The following is a 14,807-nucleotide window of genomic DNA, read 5'->3' on the forward strand; positions in this document are numbered from 1 at the left end:
TAATCGGACATCGGACGGACGGACGATGTAATCTATTGTAGGCTGGTTCACTTCGTTCCTACCAGTATTAACCATTCCAATTTCACGAGCGGTTGCCCAACACACGTGTCAAAAGAACAACAGTGAAGTTAACTGGTGGCTGATTGGGAGTGCATAATGGCCTGTTGGTGAAAGGTCACTGGCCACAGAGGACTGAGGTCCTGGTCACACCGAATGCGTATAACGTCCTCGTGTGTAAATCGAAGGAGTTGGTGGCACTGAAGGTGTTCACAATGGTATTTGGAATTCATATTCGTTGGGTTTTCCGGTAAAGTCACGTAAATAGGTTCAAAGAAAATAACCAAAACTACGACGTTTCGTTTTTGTTTTAGGGGTTAGCCTTTAGAGGCTATAACCCTCTTTTCCTGATGATGACCGCTTGTGTTGCGATCGAAACGTAGTTTTTTGTTATTCTCTTTAACCTATCTACGTGGTATTCTTAGGTTTTTTTCGGTAAAGTCACGTAGGTAAAACATTAAAATTAAAAGTTAAATAAAATAAAAATATTTTATTTTAATTAAAAGTAAATTAAAAATATTTTCATGTTATTTTACTTTATATTTTTATGTTTTACCTACGTGACTTTAATTAAAAATAAAATAAAAATATTTTAATTTTAATGTTTTACCTACGTGACTTTACCAAAAAAACCTAAGAATATGAATCCTTGCAGTCACGAAAGCTTCAAATCTAGAACTATCTACGTGGCTTTACCGAAAGACCCAAAGAATATGGATTCCTGCAGTCACGAAAGCTTTAAGTCAAGGTATTTGGAATCTCAGAACCTAGTCCCGACAAAGGGCTTTGGTTTTCCGGGGACTTATGGGAGATGAGTCTGAGAGTGCATCCACTGAGGAGTCTGGAAATTCAAACCCTTGGCAGCAAGCACCCCATTTGCTCATGCTTGTCTGCAGAGCCTAATAACAATCCACCAGGCACAGATCAATGTGCCAGGGAAAATAGGTGTGGACGTCAATTTTGGGTGGATTTCATGCCAGTATGAGAGAACTGCTTAGAGTTTTTCATCCAGCAATGGATTGGTTATCCCTGATGATGAGACTGGTATCACACCTGCAACCCAAGGCATATTCCCTTCAATCGATTCGAGATTCGCCTCGTCCACACGCAGGAAGAACACTGGCTTGCGTAAGTTAACTTGACAGACGCTTTCCTGCATGTGCGCATTAGGGATGGTCACGGGCATGTCCCTGCATATCGCAGTTAGGGATCTTCAGCGATTGGCATTCAAGCTCTTGTCACGTGTGCTCAAGTTTTGGTGGCGTGAGAAGCGAGCTTCAGGAGGTGGAAGGTCTGCACCTGTCCGCGCTTTGACAACCTTGGCAGAGTGGTGTCTCAATCCATATTGTCCCAGATGGAGGTTTTTTTTGGGCGGTTTTGTCTCCGTTTCTACATACGGAAGCATGAGCAGACGGGGTACGTATTGCCAAGGGATTTGCACTCCATGGAAGATTGGTCGCAAAACAGTGGGAAAATATAAACTTCCTCGAGCCCAGGTTGATCAAATATCTCTGACAGCTCGGTGGCTTACAGGTCCAAGTGCTGAGCTAACAAAAGTTCCTGGGTTTAAAAGCAGAAAGTTGCTTTGTGGTTACAGCAGATTTTCAAGTGTAATGAGTTGACATTCTATGACTGGCCACCAATTACCGTGCACACAAAATATCACGTTCAATTTGGTTCTCTTAATTTAGTTTGGAGAAGTAAAAATATTGACTTATGTGTGATGCCATTACTTTCTACCAAGGTGAATGGGAAAAATGCTACCCTGTACTTTGTGGCCAAGAGGTCTCTTGAAGGGCTTTCAGATGTAGCTCTGGGATAACACTATTTACGTGAGTCGCTATCTAACACGTTGCATTGCTCTGCAAATGTGCAATTTGGATAAAAGCAAATGTGGGTATCCAGGTTTAGGGATCGATAGACTGAGGAGGTAGCATTTATACAATGAACGGCTGTGTGGCTTGTCTTGTGATTTTGAGGCTTAAACATTGCTAGGACTGTCTGTGGCGATTTGTAAAGGTATCCAGTACCAGTGCTGTCAGATGTGCTTCTGCGGCCGTCTGGAACGCTCTTCCGATATTCGGAAGTCACTTGAGCTATGCACTTTAAAATCTTGTTTAAAAACTCATTTCTTATTAACTGCTTTTTCATGTTTAGTTTATCCTTCCCCTGCACCTCCCGATTATCACGGTTGGCTACTTACTGTGCGAAAGAAGTTCAACTGCATACATACTGCAGCAATGGCTTGTGTGCTGAGCTGCAAGGGCGGGGGTGTTTATTGAGGCAATGTCATATGAACTCTGTTGACGCTAGGTTTGGCAGCGTGGTTTTGTCAGCCAGCTTAGCAATCCTAAGTCAGGCCCTTTTGTTTTGGGGGCACTTACGGATTCAAGGCTGTTCATCTTCTTGGTTCTTTCGGTAAAGCCACGTAGAAGGGAAATAATAAAATAATAAAAATAAAACAATAAAATAACGTCTCGGCCACAACGTAAGCAGCCGTCCTCAGGTGAGGACGGCTGCTTGCGTTGTGGCCGAAAACGTCGTGAGAATTATTTTATTATGTTTTATTTTTATTATTTTATTATTTCCCTTCTACATGACGTTACCGAAAGAACCAAGAAGATGAATCCCTGCAGTCACGAAAGCTTTAAATCGAAAGATTCAAGGCTGGTTCAGGAATATGATCACAAGGTGAGTCTGAAAAGCAGTGGCGGATCTAGAAATGTTTTAGGAGGCGGGGGGGGGGGACACAAAATGTCAAACTTTTTAAATGGGTTGCTACATTTATTGACGTAAAAAGTCACGGACATTTTTTTCGTGAATAATTAAATATCAAAGTGTGTGTGTGGCCAAGAGGGACAACCCGGTCGGCTGCCATGGGTTTCGTTACTTCCTAAAACTGCATCGATTGTTGTTATCTGAATGTCAGCAAAGGGCACGATAAACATTTAGGGATTGTATTCAAAATGCAGGTACCTGTAATATTAACATAATTTCTGTAACGTCTTTCTGATATACATCACGGAAAGTGTGATTGCGTTTACGTATACTGTGGTGTTTCTAGAACTGTTTTAATAGTTGTAAAAAAAATGTGTTTAATGCAATACCATTAGACCCATTAATCAGTCTGTGGAAGTCTGGTGACACTCCATTATATGGAGAGGTAGAGAATACAGTACTCAATTATTGATACTGTATATTAATATCGTAATGCTGTTTTCTAGTGTAGAGAGATAGATGACTTGATTACAAGATTAAATGTAGGTTAGTGAATAATGTTTTTTCCCCCCATGCACATTTCTAGCTCCGGTAAAAGGTGAGGTAAGTATGTTTAAATTACATTTCGATCCAGGCAGTCACAAACTTCAGTAGTATTCACTCCATCTATCTGGCCTTTCTATGTGCTATGAAAGATGGGTGATTACAACAAAAAACTTCCCCTATTAAATACAAGCATATGCTTGTTTCCTTCTAAGGCAGTCTTATTGACAAATGTGTTCGGTAAGTAAGACAAAATTCCCCCATGCAATCAAGGCACGTGATTCGTGGTGATTGATCTCAATTCTGGAAAGAGCAGGTAAACATGCATAAGGTGATCATAATAACTTTGATGGTGCACTTTCGTGTCGGCTGTGATGTTTAGGGCTTGAGCTCAGCAAGTGTTAACAAAAAACGATGACCTTGCATGAATATGTTCTATTGATGTTCAAATACGCATGACAATGTTTCAATTTACTCACTTAATATTGAAACGTTATGGAATTACACTTTAAATACGACTGGTGGAGGATAGGCAACAACAACAAAATGTCCCACGTTCCGTGTTTTTGAACTTTCGAAGCCACGTAAATTGGTATGAATAGAGAAACCATTAAACCGAGATTTTGCAGTCGCAAAAGCAATTTGCTTTCAATTAAACGAAGATATATTAATTCACACAGAGTATTGAGCAAATAGTGTGTGCTCTGTTTAATAAAAAGGGATGATTCGTTTCGCATATTGAATCAGGGGACACATACTCCGGGCACTGACCCATATAATACGGAGATTAATAGGGGTGTGTGACTTACATTCATATAATTCGTGAAAGACGAGTGGCAGTGCGCTGCTTTCAGTGATGTCATAATAATCATCACGAGTTTAAACTCCAAAACGCACATTCACTCTTAATTGTGTTACGGTGGGCACGAAACAAAGCTAAACATTCGAACCTCATTTGGCAGAAGAAAAAATATGATAATTGGTTTTATACCCTTTTATCTGGCAACAAAACTGACACCTTTTTACAAGGAGTCATGTTTGCATAGGCCACAATACCTGCAGTCATAATGCAAACAAAAAAACATAACTCTGATAATGTATGCACCGTCCTTGAAGTTGATTGGTCCACACCCGAGACAGCTTTCCTTAGAGCCTAGTCTCACATGGGTTGGACCAGATGACGCCAAAAGGTGCACAACTCAAAGGCAATGCACCATCAGAGTATGAGAGCTTGGGTAAGCATTTACACCATTGGAACCTCATTTGCCAGTAAAAAATATGATAATTGGTTTTTTACCCTTCTATCTGGCAACAAAACTTTTTTTTTACTGGCAAATGAGGTTCCAATGGTGTAAATGCTTACCCCGAGCTCTCATACTCTGATGGTGCATTGTTTTTGAGTTGTGCGCCTTTTGGCGTCATCTGGTCCAACACCATGTGAGACGAGGCTCTAAGGAAAGCTGTCTCAGGTGTGGACCAATCAACTTCAAGGACAGTGCATACATTATCAGAGTTATGTTTTTTGTTTGCATTATGACTGCAGGTATTGTGGTCTATGCAAACATGACTCCTTGTAAAAAAAGGTGTCAGTTTTGTTTCCAGATAAAAGGGTAAAAAAACAATTATCAAAGCTAAACATTGTTTACACATTGACATACACATTTTTGTCATCCCGCTGCTGTTGCATGTGCATCGTACAAATCGGGAGTGGACGCATCGACGCTGTATCCGTCGCTGCAAGTAAAGAAAGCTATAGATGTGTAACGTACTTACTCTGCGGATGGGTTACTTGACCTAGGCGGGAAGGTTATTTAATGGGCTTCTGTGAAAAAGATCTTGGTAGCTCATTGGATTCCTCCAGTATAAATATTCTGATTGTGTTACGTTGCAAAATTCGAAGTTTACGTCGATAGCATACTCGGAATAACTCTGTTGTACGTTATTTCGTTTTGTCCACTGGTCATTTTCAAACGTCAGTTCTGCCAAACAAAACAAAACATTGATGTTTTGTACAAGATCGTAACGACACAAATTCGAATACTGCACTGTACTATAACCCATTGCAACGATTTGGTACAACTGCACAACACACAACGGAAATTCAACTTCTCTGATGGGTTAAGGGGCTTGGGTGAAGACACATCACTGTACGTAATGGATGATGGCAGGTGCCTTGGCACGAATAGAGTGGGAATCCGGAGGGAGGGGACGCGCCCCAAGAGGACATCCACGTCAGAATCAGAATATTTATTTATATACTTGGAGGAATCCCATGAGCTATGAAGCTCTTTTTGCACAGATGCTCAGTAGGGACGGCATCAGAACGTTCCAACTGACACACACGATAGGCTGCAAAGAACAGTATAGCAAAGGTAAACAAATCGTTTAAATATACAAATTAAAGTCAACTATGTTTTTTTTTCTTCTTGGTTCTTTCGGTAAAGTCACGTAGAAGGGAAATAATAAAATAATAAAAATTAAACATAATAAAATACAATGCTCACGACGTTTCGGCCACAACGCAAGCAGCCATCCTCAGGTGAAGAACAGGTCTGTCGGAAAGACGGCGTCACCTGAGGACGGCTGCACCTGAGGACGGCTGCTTGCGTTGTGGCCGAAACGTCGTGAGAATTGTATCTTATTATGTTTTATTTGTATTATTTTATTATTTCCCTTCTACGTGACTTTACCGAAAGAACCAAGAAGATGAATCCCTGCAGTCACGAAAGCTTTAAATCGAAATTCAACTATGTTTTTTTTTATCTTACCAGGTGAAGCCCACTGAGGTATTAACTTTTTTTTTTCAAAGCGACCTGGCCACAAATGATAGGTCAACAAAGTGACGTGTCTTGTGGAAATGTATCCCAGCAAAATAAACCAAACGATCTAAATGCACGTTTCTAAATGTGGAGGGGGACAAACGGAGGACCCGGAGAGGAGAAACAAATCCATGCGAGTACGGGGAGAACATTCAAACTGCAAATATATAGCAACAGGCATCAGGGTCGGGATCGGGATCGAACCCTCGACCTCTCCTGCATACCAGTCGAGGAGGATAACATCACGACAAGCCGGGCCGTGAGAGATGGCGACTGCTTGGGAAGGCCTTCATCTAGCAGTGGGTAGATCATGGCTGGTGACAATTGGATCATCAGTTATTAACAGGGTCGGAGTGATGAGATGGAATATTGCCATTCAGCTTCACGATTCGATCCAAAATGTGATGTTTTGACATTGTGATGAATAGTAGCACCTCGATTGGTGCCAGGTGTCGGCGCAGACCCATTACATACAGCATATATTATTTGTAATAACAATAATTCGTACACATGCATTATGATGAATGTATCGTGAGTTTAAACTCAATATTATCGACCACTGCATCCTTATGCTAGTCATGTTTAATGTGGTTCGCTTACATTTTGTGCACGTGTAAACATTGCAATGCGCACTTTTTTTTGTTCTTAATAAAGAGTTGAAAGGCTTTTGCCTGACCAGTTCACAAGATCAAATGCATGACTTCACACTTGATTCAATCCTGCCATTCCTTTAAACTCCTTTGACAATGGTAAAATCTGGATTTCTCAGAGGTGGGAGGGATAATGGAAAATGTGCCATGTCACTGATAATGCTAAAGGTTATGTTGCAACACATGTAAGATTATTCCACAACAGACAGGAATTGTTTCAACATTCATGGTCAACTGACGTTTAGGTTAACAAGTTGAATGCATCCAATATGAAAACTGACAATTCAACGATTCATAATAGTAAATGATCAACATGGGGAACAATAATAAAATAAGGGGATGTCTTTAAACTGCATAATGTAATTTCATAGAGTAGTTTCACTAAAAGTCAAAATAAATAAGCCTTTAATCTCATTTTCTTCATAGGTCACCGAAACACAATTAATTTCACTGGAACATTTCTTCACCATTATTATATTTTTTTGTTCAATCCTAACTTTAATTGAAATCCAAAGCGCTGCATACTGTGTGCTGCGTTATAATTGGTTAGTTTATTACTTGCTTATTTCTTGTGCTCTTGTTATGTCCCCTTACAAAGCAAATGTCACCTCAACTATCACTCAACAAGTGGTATAATTTAATGAAATGAACAAAACCATGGCCCATCAATATTCGGTGATGACATGAACACGTGGCCTTGTGTAACAAGTAAATTATGTTCATTGAAGCATCCAAGTAATTTAAACTAATTTGACATTAACCCGTTTAGTGTAATTTGCATGCATTAACCTGGATTGTGCTGCTTTCTTGCTAATTAAATAATTGAGATGGATTTGAGTGCTTTCGTACTCAAATTATCTCCAGTAATATCCTAAAACCTAACACTGCTGATGGCAAAAATTTGTATTCCAGAAGCTGACACTTTTAATATACAGACCACGACATTGCATGGGCAACACTTTTCTGCAATTTAATTTTAACGGTGCAGCTTTTCAAAGTTTGATATCTGAGAAAACCTATTATATCATCTGTCCACTGCATTAATCTTTCGTTCGTAAAACTGTTGTAAAAAACCAATCTAATCTGAACTAGGTAAGTGTTTCACCAAAAAGTAGACTAATTTAAAAAGAAACATTAAACCTAGCGCATGCCTGTAGTTTTACACAAATAGCCTAGTAGCCAGCATTTATTAACACTGACAATAATTTGACAATGCCAGTGTATAACTGCCAATTATATAATTTTTGCATTTCAGGACCACAATTTGAGTGCTAAAATGTTCCTGGGTCTTAATATCTCATCTGCCTTTTTCTGTTTTTGTTTGTACAGTTTTGTTCATTCTGATTAGCCTCGCCTAAATGCATAATTAATATTAATCGAAACCACATTTGTTTTTATCTTGACTTAAAGCTTTCGTGACTGCAGGAATTCATATTCTTTGGGTATTTCGGTAAAGTCACATAGATAGGTTCAAAGAAAATAACAAAAAACTACGACGTTTCGATCGCAACACAAACGGTCGTCATCAGGTGCAGAGGAAAGAGGGGTTAGCCTCTAAAGGCAAACTGTTCATGAAGGTTTAAAAAAGGGGCGGAGCCCAAGTGTCAGAATGGAGTGGGCGGGGCAAAGGGACCTGGGGCAGCATGGGAGGAGGAGCCTATGTTAATGTCAGGGATTAAAAACGGTAGGCTGCTACATGCAGGGCGAAGAAGGTTACGTTAATGTGATGGGGGGGTAAAAAAAAAACTGGTGAGCAACGGACAGTGCTGAAATGGCATACAGCCATATTCTTAGGTTTTTTTCGGTAAAGTCACGTAGGTAAAAAAATTAAAATTAATAAAAGTAAAATAAATTAAAAATCACGACGTTTCGGAGGCAACACAAGCTTCCGTCTTCAGGTGGAACCGTCACAGCCACGACAGCTGTATCAATACAGCCAGTTATGACTTAAACTGGTTGATAACGATAATTGTTTTTTTTACCCTTTTATCTGGCAACAAAACTGACACCTTTATTTTTTTTATTTTGTATGGTTGATAGCGTCCTTCCAGTGATTACTCAGTTTGTACCAATCTTCTCGGCTCGTGCAACATTCTCATAGTAGAATGTAGGGAACGCGCGCCTTCTACTGGTCTTAAAGGTATCAAAGCCAGAAGTCCTGTTACAAAAATCTCCCTATACATCTTCTTTGACGCTCCGCAATATTCGAGTGGATTATTTGGCTCACGATATGATGCTGATAACACGATTGCAGTACATCGGCTCGTGTATGGCGTGTTGCTGATACGCAACTGATTTTTGGAACGGCAACAACACGTTATGAATTGATGTCCGGGTTCTTCACCCATCCATCGGCGATGACTACGCTGGTCAACACACTTTTTCTGGCATAAGGTATTCCAACGGTTTTTTCTGTTTACACTCGTTTTTTGTCGTTCTTGTGTTCTGCTCTGTCTGTGCGTCTCCGTTCCTCTTGTTTTTATGTTTTGTCTTTCTTTGGAATTTTCACACTTAATTCTAACTTAGCAATCTTTGAAATACGTAATCGACCAGGCTATGCGTTAATTGTGTGTTGACCGACTCTCTGTGTCGTTTTACATAACATTTCGATACTTTGCTAAGTTGTTTAATTTAGTGTGTTCTTTCCCCCTCTAAGCCTGCGTACTTTACTCCGCGTCTCTTCGTACTCATTGACATGAACATTTTTTCTCTAACCCCTCCCTCTCTCTGCCTCCGCCCCCCTCTGTCTATTTAAGGCCACCCCACAGAGACGATCACCCCTCTCTGTACCTGTGTTGCTCTCTCTGTGTATCTTGGTGATATCTGTCTGCTTATATGTCTGTTTGTGGTTTTCTGGTTAGATTTTGTGTCGCTATTTCATTATACCTGATGATGATTGCTTGTGTTGCAATCGAAACGTCGTATGCTATTATTTAATTTATAATTTTATCTTTATACGTGACTTTACCGAAAGAACCAAAGAATGGTTTTAAGGTAATTTTGGGGTGCTGATTCCAAATTTGGTATCAGTTTTTGTCTATCACATCAGGTTTTTGAGATATCAAATATTGCATTTTCAATAAAAAACTGCAGCAGAAAAATATTAAATAAATGTGGATATCTACATAAAGTCATATTATAAACACACTCTCCTAAAATACAGCACCATATTTTAACACTGAAGCAGTCACTGACTAGCAACAACTTGCAATCATAAGTGACAGAGTTAATTTCGGGTAAAATCAATGAAAATGGGATATGCCGATAGCATAAAAATTAGATGTGATAGAGCAAATCTGAGATCAGATTTGGAATCAGCACCCTGAAATTAGTCTAAAACAGCTGCAAAATTCCAGGCCAGAAAAAAATGTTTTTTTTTTGTTGACCAGTGGCTATGAGCTGATGAATTGATTTGGGGCCGTCCCGTTCAATGGGACCTGATGAGTGGCGACCAATTTGATGACCACGTGCTGCTCCAGAGTTGCGAGTGTGGAACTTGCCGTCATCATCTTCCACTCGTCGAGAAGATTCGGTTCAACGTCTGTGGGGAAGTGAGAAACAAGGCCGGGGTCAGTCGGATCGCTGATGATGCTTTGTTGTTGTTGGGGGCCGTCCATAAATGACGTCACGCACCTGGGGGGGGGGAGGGGTCAGACATTTGTGACGATGTGCGACGAGGGGGGGGGGGGGGTGTTGAGAAATGTGACGTCACATCAAAATGCGCAACTTTAAATAAATATAGACAACACGTTCTACTTAATTTAATATACTTTTTAATACATTTTTCTCCTATAACATCAGAGTGCAGCGCCACATTAAATACGCACTACAATGACAATAGTTTAAAGCGATTTGAAGCCCTTGGTCACCTACGTATCCCTCCATTTCGTTTGCCGCCTGTACGCTGTGGTCGGTGGTTGTAAATTGGAAAGAAAGATCAATAATATGTATTTTAAAAATCAATAGGAAATGATCAACTGACGAATCGTTATACCCCTTCTATTATTATGCTTTAATTAATCTGGTGATCGTAAATTACAAAGCGAAATGAGCACTTTGAAATTAAACTCAAGAGCTCCGGTTGCTTTGTCACATTGCAATTTAACAGCACCTCAAAATGGTGAAATGGATCTTGGTTTAATATTCGCATGGGCATCCTTTTGAGTTTACTGTCGAAATATATTAATTCATGATCGGCATTTGTCAATCCACCGCTGGATGAGGGCCTCTCCGTGCTATGTCGGTAGTTATTTGACCATACTTCACCCCACTGGTCAATGCGGGCTGGTGAATGTGGAGGAAGAGGGCAGAACAAAGGATTTCGCTGAACTCTTCACAAAGCTTAGGGGCCGTCCATAAATGACGTCACGCGATTTTGGACGATTTTTGACCCCCCCCCCTCGTCACACGGCGTCACAAAAAGTCAGACCCCCCCCCCTCAAATATGATGTCACAAAGCTCTGCCCTCCCCCCCCCAAAAAAAACATGCTTCAAATCGCTTTAAACTATTGTCTTTGTAGTGCGTGTTTAATGTGGCCCTGCACTCTGGTGTTGTAGGAGAAAACATTTATTAAAAAGTCTATTTAATTCAGCAGAACGTGTTGTCTATATTTATTTAAAGTTGCGCATTTTGATGTGACGTCACATTTCTCACCCCCCCCCCTCCCCCTTGTCACACATCGTCACAAATGTATGACCCCCTCCCCCCTAGGTGCGTGACGTCATTTATGGACGGCCCGTTACCACATATTTTCGACATGATGGTCACCCATCCAATTACTATCTCGGCCAAACCCTGCTAATCTTCTGATGTCTGATAGTATCGGGCATATTGTAGGTGATTTGTTTATAGGCATTACTTCCTTCTAACTACTTGACATTAATTATTGATATGAAAGAATAATAACTTTCCCAAAGAAGACCTATCATTATTTTTTATTGTCAAAAGTCAGACAAACTGCACTTGGGTATTTTACTGACATAACTCTCATCACTGTGCTGGTTTCTTTCACACATTGTACTGTACTGTGTGATTTTTAGCAAGTTAATTACACCATGACATTGGTCGTACATCTATATAAGTGCGCCAGCTCCAGCCAGTTTGAAAGGGTTCATTGGTTCACATCGAAGTCACCCATGGGTCATCCTACTCAATGAGACGTGACACAGATGAACAAATTACCAGCATCTTGCACAGTGCACATTAAAGTCACACGTTGTGGTCCTAGCAAGCGGGTGAGATGTTAATGGGGTCAGATTCGGTACTATTCAACCAGCACCACTTAGATTTTGAGTCACGACAAACAGTGCCTATGCTCGACACATTTCAGATTTCTTTGTATGCCGCCTTTACAGAAAGGTTCAGGTGATTCAAATGTTTTACGGTGTTATACAAACGCAGCCACGCAGCAAGAATCCCTGTGGGTTTCTGTGCGAGAGGTTCATTATCTGTCTCATTCTAGGGTCTTTCTATAAAGTCACGTAGATAGGTTCAAAGATAATAACAAAAAATAACTATAAAAAAGACGACCGCTTGTGTTGCGATCGAAACGTCGTAGTTTGTTTTTGTTATTTTCTTTGAACCTATCTACGCGACTTTGCCGAAAGACCCAATGATATGAATTCCTGCAGTCACGAAAGCTTTAAGTCAAGGTTTTATCTCTGTCTTTTATGGTCCTATAAGTGTGGGGCATGAGCACTGAACATTTCAATGATGTTTTTTCACGTTGTGTGTTTAAGCGGAGTAATGCACAGAAGCTACGAAATGTCGCTTTTCACCCATTATTCGGATGACGATATTTAACGGTTAAGTTCCTGAGTGCAGTCTTTATTTTTGCCGAAAGGCCATACGCAAATACAATGACCATTTGTTGCATTTGCTGAGCGTGCAGCCACCGCCGTGGGCTGTCATGGTCAGCACGCTGGACTTGCAGTCCAGACATCGCCGGTTTGATTAAATATCCCGGCGCGGCAGTGGGAACCAAATGGACCCATTTTTCGATTTAAAGCTTTCGTGACTGCAGGGATTCATCTTCTTTCGGTAAAGTCACGTAGAATGGAAATAATAAAAATAAAACATAATAAAATAATTCTCACGACGTTTCGGCCACAACGCAAGCAGCCGTCCTCAGGTGGAGAACAGGTCTGTCGAGAAGACAGAGTCTGAATGACACACCCCAGGCTTGGAGCGTATATTTAAGCTGGGTTGGAGGGGGGGGCGCCTTGACAAATAATTTGCATATCAAGAAATATGCTAAATTACTCTTGATATGCAAATTATTTTGTCAAGGGTGTGGTGCTGGGCACCCACCCCCTCGTGTACCGTTCTGGCCTTCATAGGTGCTCGCAAACAGCACTTGCCCTTTAGTCTGTTGAAGCTATACGGGGGAACTTTGTCTTTTGAGTGGGGGGGCTTGGTGCCAGCTCGAGGTCATTTCAGAACCTCTGTTGCAGGTCAAAGATGCTGCTCATTTCTGCCCTTTGTTTGCGTGTCATAAATCGGTAGAGCAAAGAGTTAACGTCGTTGGCTTTCATTATTTACTGGGACAAAGTCAAGTGTCTCAATTTTCTACGAGTTTCGAATTCACACCGAAGACATCGTGTATGCGGAGAGGTTAGGAATTACCACATTGTGTTGCATTGTGCTACCTGTACCCTCTCAAAGGCCACGCACCCAATATTGTAAAGTGTGAATACCCATGACAGATTACGTTACACTTAATACTAATGTAGTCTTATTAAGGGAAAAAGTAGTCGTATTTACACATGCATTATTATGCATTCTAAATAGTGTGGGTTAAATGTGTAGATTTAAAATGCCAGTTCGGTTTTGCAGCCTAAACTGCATGAGATCAGAGGGTGGAGTATTTATAAATATAAGCGCACACACATATACTCTTTATCATTTCAAAAAAAAAATAGGCGCGAGCTATTGAGAATAAAATATTTAGTGTGTTAAAGATTCACACGCACTACTGCAGTTTATTATCACACGTGATTAGTACATTGTAAATTCGGTGCACTGAATTGAGCCTGTTTTACGTATGCGGCGACTTTATTGGTGCCTTGTGTAAAGAAATAACAAGGGAACAGCTTTCTTCCCTGGCTCTGGTGTGCATACACACTCCATATATTTATACCAGAGTCGACGCATTGAAAAAGGCAAAGGTGGGTTGGGAAGGTTAACGTGTCTCACACTGCGCTCAGATCCTTTTAATTTCAACGCTGATTTAAAATATTGTGGCGACTTTAATGGGCTGGTTTGTCGCGGTGGATTTCCACCTGAATTATTCAACCGCCGGTGCCTTGCACGGGAAAACCAAAGGCATACGGCTCAGACCAAGTGGGGTTGACTCTGCAAACAGGGAGTGCGTGTCCTTGGCATATCAAACATGTTTTAGTGGAAATATTAACAAGCTGCCAGGATGAGGCAGGCAGGGAGAGCTCTTGCACGGCTGTGCACACCAGGCAAGACTGCTAATTATTGTATTGTGCTAAGAGCTGTAGAGCGAAGCGTATTTTCCCCCGTACAACAAGAAACATTCCACATTTTAATTTTATTTTAGATGTGAAAGCGTGCCTGCAATCCTGATTCAAATCGCCTTGTTTCAGATACAAATTACCATCTCTCAAAGATGTTTCTTTTGCTGGGAAATGTTACCTGTTTTAAAAACGACTGCTTGCTGGAAATGTACGTGGGGCTATGGCACATGGCAAGCACATATTGCGTATTGAAATAATAACAATCTCAGAGATCGTCTTTAAACACCGTGATCGTTGTTTTTATTTGGGTCGATTGTAACTAGGGAACGTTTTTTTATGTGCCCTAATGCATTTCACGTGCTCGATTCTCTCTACACGTTTCTCTCTTTGTCTGTCTCCATGGATGCCCCTGTTTTAGTGCACGTGGGAGGATGCTGGGAATCTCCACAGCGGGATAGAGTAAGCAACGTGGCGTTTCGGAATAGGATTTGTCAAGTGAGAAAGAGACCAAGGCGCAGCCCCGTAATTGCTTGCTCAC

Source organism: Lethenteron reissneri, chromosome 22 (genome assembly GCF_015708825.2).
Source record: "Lethenteron reissneri isolate LAM-NWPU_2019-01 chromosome 22, ASM1570882v1, whole genome shotgun sequence".
In the NCBI taxonomy this organism is placed as follows: Eukaryota; Metazoa; Chordata; class Hyperoartia; order Petromyzontiformes; family Petromyzontidae; genus Lethenteron; species Lethenteron reissneri.